The sequence below is a fragment of the Manis pentadactyla genome, chromosome 1 (genome assembly GCF_030020395.1).
Source record: "Manis pentadactyla isolate mManPen7 chromosome 1, mManPen7.hap1, whole genome shotgun sequence".
Classification (NCBI taxonomy): Eukaryota; Metazoa; Chordata; class Mammalia; order Pholidota; family Manidae; genus Manis; species Manis pentadactyla.
Window position 1 is genome coordinate 224,103,771 of NC_080019.1, and position 8,585 is coordinate 224,112,355.

Below are 8,585 nucleotides of genomic sequence, written 5' to 3' on the forward strand. Positions count from 1 at the left end.
AAGATCAAAGAGAGGTCGCTAACTTGCCTAAGCTCACACAGCCAGAGCTGAGGTTGAAATCCCTGACTGTCTAACTCTAAAAGAAAATTTCTTTCCACTCCTCAAGCAGCTGAGATTTGTGATCCATAGAGAGCGATGATGACCAGGAATTGTAAGAATAACACCATCTGTTAGATGTGCCAGCATGCTGTAAACTCTAGAGAACATTATGTGAATATTATAATAATGTTGCAGTTTATTCTTTGTATTTATTAAAAAGTCTTAATAGCCTAAAGCATGTTATTTCCTTTGATTTTCTTCATAGTCTCTTAGATGGGCAGAGCACATATGATTGCCGCCACTATTTAGAGAACGTGGTCAGCATCCCGGAAGGTGATGTGACCTGCTCAGAATCACCCAGAAGAATCAGGAATGGCAGGTAGGACCATCCTCCTCAGTTCCAAAGCCCTGTTTGTTTTCTGACCTGTGGCACTTCCCTTATTATAAACACATTCCTGCATTAGAGCTTCCAACATGGTCTGCTTTGGTTTTTATTAAATTAAATGTGGCGTCCACATCCAAAGACAACTTAAGTGTTCTGTCTTATAAAAATTCCCACTGCCTTGGATTTTTCTTTCCAGTTTATCTTTCAGATAATAAAAACAAATAATTCACAAATCCAGAGGAGAGATTAGCAAAACAAACTTTGCTGTTATTTTTGATCTGTGAGTGGAGCAAGCAAGCACCATAATTGCTCGCAAATGTTCTGTAGCCTGAATTATCTCATCATACTAATTATAAAGCAAAGGCTACTTCACCTCAGGTTTTCTTTTAAGAATCACAGGTACACTTCCTACCATATTATTACAAAATTTTCAATTTTCAGTTAGACTCCAAATGGTTATTTGGCAGTTGAGTGTATTCTGTGTGTCACTTGGGATTCATGATATTGCCTATGTTACATGTCGCTAGACCACCATTACTATACAATATGCTCATCCTGGAATTTCTTTCCACTTCAAAAAGGTAGTAAGATGTTTTTGGAAAATGCTGGGTATGGAGACTTTCAAAGGGGAGTGCTTTGAAAGACCAGGCAGGAGTCCAAGCTGATGTAAGGCCAAAGTATCTATCAGAGCTGGTGGTCTCCAGCCCAGTGGTGCTGAACTGAATTTGGAAGGAACTGCCATTGTGTGGATGTTGCAGGATAGCCCCCTGTCCTCTGAAATACCTTCCCGGGGACAGAAGGGTGATGGGTGGGGGTGGGGGCAGCAGACAATCCTCTATCTTCTCTCCAAAAGCCTTTGATGCTAGTCACAGGCAGTAAAGTTTGTAACAGGATTAGGAAGGAAAACAGTATTAAAATGAATAGATTAGGACCCACTTTTATTTCAAAAAAGAAAACTATGCAGAGAGAGTGAGAGGGGAAAAAAAGACTGGAAGGATATGTACACAAATGGAAATGCGATTATTTCTGAATGGTTGATTGAATGATTTTGCTTACAAGTAACAGAATCTCAGCAGAAGCTGGTTTAATTGAAATAAATATAAAAAAGCACATACTGGCTCTACAACTTTGTAGCCCATATATGGAGGTTACATTGTCAGCACCCCTGGTTCCAGCTGCCATCCAAACTGTCATTTGGGATCTTTCACTTTCCACCCTTCTCTCTCTCCATGAACAAAGCTGGAACCTGCTTTCTTCTCGGTTCTTCACCATCAGAAGCTTCAAACATACTAATCATAAATCTCACAGGTCAAAAAAGAAAAGAACATCTTTCAGTAGCTCCAGCAGAAGTCCCAGGGGGGAACCGGCCTGGTCCGTTGGCCCACACCCGCAGCTGGGTCAGCTCCGTCCAGACTGCAAGGACTGAGCAGGATTCTTGTGCAGTCGAGAGAGCTGGTTCCCCAAAAGGAGGACCATAGGCAGATAAAAATCATGTCCTCTATTCTGTGATTTTCATCTGCTTTTTGTTAGACTATTTCTCTTGTAAATTATTTTTAATGAACCTATATTATTCTCTGCTGAGATTTAAAAGTTGTAAAATTTATTCTGAAACATACTGTCATGTAGAGAAAAGGAGTCTATGCGATTCCAAGCATGCTTAGCTGACTTCAAGTGAAACGGACACTGGCAAATAGCCATTTTGCCCACGAGAGCCTGCTACCCTGGCCACCGTTAGCGGGACCAGCGATAATCATGCGAGTCTAGTAGAAATAACACCATTCTGCTCTTGTGTACTAAATCACTTAATCCTCACAAATCCACGTAAGGTGGCGTACTGTTAATATCCACCTGTTACAGTTGAGCAAACCGAGGCTCGCAGAGGTGGAGCGAGCCGCCCAAGGTAAGAGTAAGAGTTGACCTTCAAACCCAGAGTGTCTGTTTAGGGGCAGGTTAAAAACAAGGTCCCGGGGAAGGACCCAGAGGTAGTGGGAAAAGCAGAAGAAACAGGCAAAGGTAGTGAGGATAGGAAAGAAACTTCTGAGAGACATCCAAATACCCAGTCCTCAGAGCTGCTCTTCCTGGGGGACAGCGGGCCATTGTTTCAGCTCCCATGAGCTGTTTTCCTGTCCTGCTCATTTCCCCATGTCTCTTGACGGTAATGCTCTGTTGTCTCTTCCTCAGCCTAAAAAAAATGTTCTCATGAGTACCAATAACAAGGGAGATATAAGGTCCTGCATGTACTGGATTGGCCTGATGAACCACCATCAAACCAGAGAAACCAGTGAGCTGATGAATTTCCTAGCGCCCCCTCTTCTGAAGTTCTCTGCATGTCTCTTCTGACATTAATTTCACACTCCTCGGCATATATCAGGTGCCTAATAACTGCTTGTGAACTAGAATTTAGGTTTTTCTAGGCCCCAGATAATGTGCTCGATGGCAGAGCCCTCTGCTGTGGTGTCCTGGTCCCCAGAGGTCAAGATATGGCCTCTGTTTCCCCTCTTCTTCTGATCCTGACCTTGCCAGAGAGTGAAGAATCGGCCTTCCCTTGCAACATGAGACTAAGTGCCCTCCTGAGACAGACCCTCCGCTGCCGCTCCCAGGGGCCAGGCCTTGGGCAAGCCTTGAGGCTGCTCCACCAGGGAACCTTCTTTAGAGCCGCTGAAGGCCGAGTCTGGAAGGGGGCCACCCGGGGCGTGCCAGGGGCTGAGGCTAGTTGCCACCAGATGGTGTGGGCTCAGCCAACTCCCTACCACCGAGAAGTGGGTCCTAGTGACACTGTGCCCTGTTTCTTTACATCACTGCTTTTTGGGACTGGGGCCCAAGGCCTTGCAGAGCAGGTTACCATTTCAGCTTTTAGGGACTGGTTTTAATTTATGAGGCATCTTGAGATTTTGGTGGAAGATGCTGCAGAAAGGGATGAGACCGTAAGGATGGCTGCCTGGAGACAGCTCGAGGAATTCCCTTACGTTTCCCACAAATCTAGGAAAATGGGAGTATCACTAGGTATTCAGCAAATGTTCTCGGATGCTTTTTGAGGCTATTTTCTTAAGAATGAGAAATGGATGAGAAAAGAAACCAAATTTTCCAACAAGTTCCACCTGCAGCCTTCCTTGTCAGCCTTTTCTAATCACACTCCACCCCTCATTCCTAGTACTACTCCAAGCCCTTTTTGGGGTCCTGGAATCCTCCAGTCTCATTCCCATCTCAAGAGTTTTGCACTTGCTGTTTCCTCCTCCTGCAATGCTTTCTATTCTCATGAAACAAGGAGGTGTCAGCTCATATTTCTCTCCTCAAAGAAGCCATTTCAGATCACTCAACCTAAAGTAATTCTCCCCAGCTGCCCTTTCTCCCATTATCCTCTTGGATGTCTCCATAACCCTTACCACCATCTACAATTATTTTCTCTGTTGATTTGTTAATATTCTATTGTATTGTCTGACTTGGCCTGAATGTAAGACATTCCATGAGAATGGGGTTCTCAGAGCTCCATGTCTTTGCCATGACTACATCTCTGTATGTGGACGACCCCGAGGCTGCTGAGGATACAGCCTGACACCACCTCACACAGGACGCAGTTAGTGTGCCATGCCCGTGCCCTTGGCTGTGGGAAAGTTCACTTTCTCCTTTCACAGACAAGCCAAGTTAGAACCTGATTCCGAGTTTGGATCCTTAGAGGGCTCTTTGATGTAGCATCCCGTAAGTTAGGACTTTCCAAGGCTATTTTTTGCTGAGTCTTGAGATTGATATGACTGGTATTTGGGGTCATTTATAGAGTTTTATCAACTGAAGCATAACATTGGCTTCATGTGTTCAGCTAAATGGTACCTTCTTGGAATTCATTGAACTGCTTAATTTCCAAATTTTAGAATTCTGTTTTCTCAATTTTGTTCCTCAAATACTAGTTCCACCAGGTGTTAATGGGTGTCCTGCATGAAAAATAAAAAATTAGAGGACGGACTCTTGTTGGTAGACATTGTAAGGTCCCATGCATTACCCCTCAGCACTCATAGTTACCATACATGACAGCACGACTGCTCCATTGCAAACACCTGGTGTTCTGCCTGACGGCATTCTCCAGGTGCAGTGCAGGGCAGGCTGCAGGTTCCAGGGCTAGTGACCCTGGAGGCAGCCCTCAATTTGTGACTGGTGAGAGTTGGTGGGTAAATCTCCAGCTTCCTCACTCCTAAGATGGGTCACCTCTGAGGCATGCTCTTCCCATCATTAGTCCCCAGCATGGGTGAGTCCCAGGTGCCCACAGAAGTAAACCTGCTCATTAATGCACCGTGGGTTGGCCTCCTTCCCTTTCCAACCTTACTTCCTGTCTCCCCTCCTGATGTTTTCTATAAATTCACCTCCCAAATAAAACTGCTTGTGTTTAAGTCCTTATCTCAGATTCTACTTCTGGCACAAGTTAATCCAAGCCAGCATTCTATGGCTAAACATGGCTAAATAAATTTAGGAACTGTGTAAACTTAAATAGATTTTTTTTCTCTGAAGGACCTCTTAGCTTCTCTAATGCTCTAATGTGCACTGTGAGTTTTCAAGACAAGGTTTGCTGCAACGTTTCCTTTATTTATATGACCGTGGAGACTGAGGCAATGGCCCCCCTTTATATGAAGAAGTGTGTGGAATTGGTGAGCCTTAGAACAACATACCACTTACCCTGCTCCTCCCTGAGATGCCCCAGGGTACAAGAAGCTCTGTGGTCAGGACCTGGCATGCTAAAATTTTTGTTTGGCAACAGTTTTGTGGGCTTAATGCTTCATGTTGCCAAAAAGTCATGTGAATGCAGTAGTACTCTCTCCACAACTATGCATGTACTCTTTCGGCAAAAAATGGCATGCTCAGATTCAGGCTGTTTATGAGGAATACAGAATGGACAAGGCTTTCACAACCCCTTCTTTCCCACGTTTCCTCACCCAAAGTCCTCTGATTTAACTTAGCGGTTTCACTCATCTCTTGTCCTTCCTCTTTGACATATGGAAGTATATTAAAAACAAGCCAGGGCAACTGGCTGTATTGATGGCTAAATAACTGAGAATGATGTGTCACTAATGGTCCAGTTATTCACACTGTACGGTGAGACACAGATGTGAGAGCATCTTAGAACCAGCCAGGGAGATACACTGAACTCATGGTTACAAAGAGCATTAATCCCCATAAATGCTCTAAATGAAAAGGTAGGTGTCCCAAGTACAGAATAGGGTATTAGGAAGGCTTCCTGGAGTAAGTGACATTTAGGGAACATATAAAAGGTAAAAAGGAAGGAGGGGTGTTGAAGGTGATATTGAGGCTAGGAAGAGGAAGTATCCAGGCATTAGGGGAACAAACCAGGGGCCAGATCTCTGACCAGAGAACGGGGGAACTCAATCTCATGAAGTAGACACAGGCCAGATCAAGTTCATGTATTTGTTTTGTGATTTCAAGTAGTAAACATTCTTTGGCCTTTGTATCCTCTTCTGCAAAGTATGCATATAATGGTCCTGGCTATATGAGATTGTAGGATTAGGTGAAATTAATACATGTAAGGTCCTTAGCAAGTATCTGTTACATAGCAGGTGCTCAGTATATGTTATGACATTAAGTGTTTACATAGTATCCCTGCTAATTCCGTTGGTTAGGGGGAGAGGCAGAATTCAAACTCAGATCTTTCTTGCTGGAGCCTTCTCTATGAACTGCCATTGTATATTTCCTGGCTTGATTTTATATAGTGTTTCTCAAAGTGGATTCTGTGGGTTATTAGGTGACATTTGAATATGGGGTGGGTGAAGTGGACAAAGAGGATAAAGAAGTGCAGGCTTCCAATTATAAAATAAATCAGTCATGGGGATAAAAGAACAACATAGTCAAAGTTTTGAAAATATTTAGAAATTAAGAGTATATGGAAATGGCCACAATACTTTTAGGAAGAAAGTTCATTCTGCAAAATTGTATACACCATTTCCCACTCTTACTTTTTCAATATTTATGTAGAAGACCAGATTTTTAAAAGTAAAAATGGTTAAAACATGATTGTTAGATAATGGAATTATGGGTGATTTTCTAAATAAACTTATAAAGAAGCCTTTAGAATTGTTTCCCCAAAAGGTAAAAAACATGGTACAATTCCAGGTTTCCTTCCTGGCCCAAAACTTTGGAATTACTCATTTCTTTATTTCCAGGAGGGTTATATAATCTCTATATATATGTAGGACTCCCCTCCTACCAAGAATTGACTTAAGAGATTATTAGTCAAGCTTGAAAAAGAGTTTAGAACTAGTCGACTCTCCATCCGGGTCCATTTTAAGGAGGGAAGGGGTGCTTTCCTGTTCTCAAGGGGAAGTCATTGCAGAAGCACGGGCGTGCTCCATTTCCACTTCCAGTCCTGGCAGGCAGACCAGCGCTCATAGCATCGGGGGGGCCGAATGGCGGGCCCAAAAAAGAGTAGCTGGATTAGCTTCCTTGCCTTTCTCAGTAGCTCAGCTTAAATGCTTAAGGCATTTTCCAGAGTGCAGTGGACTCAGGACAGACTTGGATAACACCTTGGAATTGCTGATGAAATCCTCTATGCACCTTGATTTTGTCCCAGAGAGAAAGCATGGGTATCAAGGCCATAGTTCCCTTATGCAAGGTTTTAGCCACAAATAAGCCACCACTGTGTTATGGGGTAGACCCAACAAAAGCACGCCTCCGGCTCTTCAAGGAAGGCAGCAGCACATGATCCCTGCAGGATTTGGAGTCTGTCTTCAAGCATTCATCCTTTCTTCTTCTATACGCATACATCATCCGATCAAAATGTACCCCAGACTTACAAATTCTGAGAGCTGAAAAGATGTTTGGCAAAGAAACTTTAGCAGTATTGAGTCAAAATGGTGATGTAACACATGCAGCTTTAATTTGGATTAGGATGCTTCAGCTGAAAGAAAACAATGGGATCTTTCCAGACTGACCCACATAAACATGCAAACCAAAAAAAAAAGAGTTTTAGCTGCAATTCCTCAACCTTTGCTCCCAATAGGTTCCGTTCCTTTGTAGCATCCTAACGAGCATCCTAATAGCCAGCCATTTGCTAAGCACCTACTTGGTGTCATATATTGCAAAAGCATGCCTCAAAAAGGAGAAACTGGTCATTTTTCTAGGAAGCAGACTCTTGGCAAATATTTCTGAGGTAAATCAGGATTTATTTAAAGCTAAAGATAGAGGATGTGGGCTCCAGATGGTACTTGTGTGAGTGAAAAACTCAAGTAAAACAGAGCTGACCTCAGAGTGTAAGTGCACGTTTTTGCACATTATTAGACCATCTGTCATTCGAGGACACTTGAATAATGTCTTTCATAGGAAATTGGGGAATTTATGTGCCTCTTTTTGAAGGTCTCAGTTCTGAAAGGGTATGCTTATGAGCTATTCATTGGTTTCAGAAGGTGGACCCTCAGGGTATGTACAAGGTGAACTAAAATCCTCAAAAAACTCATGATCCCCTTCAACACCATGATCAATCACTGCATTAAAATAATAAATAAATAGAAGAATACTTCCATGTGTTAATGTAGGAAGCATATGTATGATCATAGGCTCAATGCCTGGAATCTGGAATTCCAGAGCAAACCTGTGGAGTTCTATTTGAAAGATCCCAAACCATTTTGAGAGGGATGAAGGGTACATGCTAAGGACTTTGAAATCAATAGTTGATGCTCTGAAATGCCTGGATTTTGACTCTAAGTACAATGTTGCATATATTATTTCTGTGGTGTACCCTTCCTTTTCTTAACCTCCTGGGTGATTCTTTTCTACCACTCAAGATTCTATAGGCAAAGCTGAGTGTCTTTTCCCCATTTACATGTAGCATCATCGGTTTCTTTAGATTGACATTATGTGGCTGCCTCCACATCAGACTGTGAATACTGTGATGTCAGGGACTAAGTCTTACTCACCTTTGCACCTCTGTCACAGTGGCCAGCACTGAGTAGATCCTGAAGTGGTTCTAGTGTTAAGGAATTGGAAAGGAGAGAGAGACTTCCGCAGGACCTTAATTTCTTATCTGTTAATTCATCGTCTTTTTTGTGGGGTGGACCCCAAAAGCAACAATGAGAGATACTTAATCTTCTGGTAAAATTTTGAAATAAAGCTCAGGGATCACCTGGCAAAGTTCTTGAAAGCCAGTAATTGACAGTAGTATGTAATA

The 8,585-nt window shown here is 42.8% G+C and overlaps 1 protein-coding gene across 15 annotated transcripts in view; it reads right to left on the bottom strand.

Moving 5' to 3' along the window:
• The window catches only part of LOC118908344 (uncharacterized), a 290,358-nt gene that overhangs the window by 72,055 nt on the left and 209,718 nt on the right, over positions 1-8,585 (bottom strand). The window contains exons 4-5 of one of the 15 annotated variants that reach the window (XR_008999321.1): positions 7,216-7,319; positions 2,188-2,606 (exon numbers count right to left, since the gene is read on the bottom strand). The exons of 11 other annotated variants lie outside the window; for them this stretch is intronic. The gene's annotated coding sequence lies outside the window, so the exon portion shown is untranslated. Of the gene's footprint in view, positions 1-2,187; positions 2,607-6,797; positions 7,320-8,585 lie in introns of those variants that run through there. 3 more of the 15 variants (XR_008999323.1, XR_005023155.2, XR_008999326.1) reach the window with 3 other exon arrangements.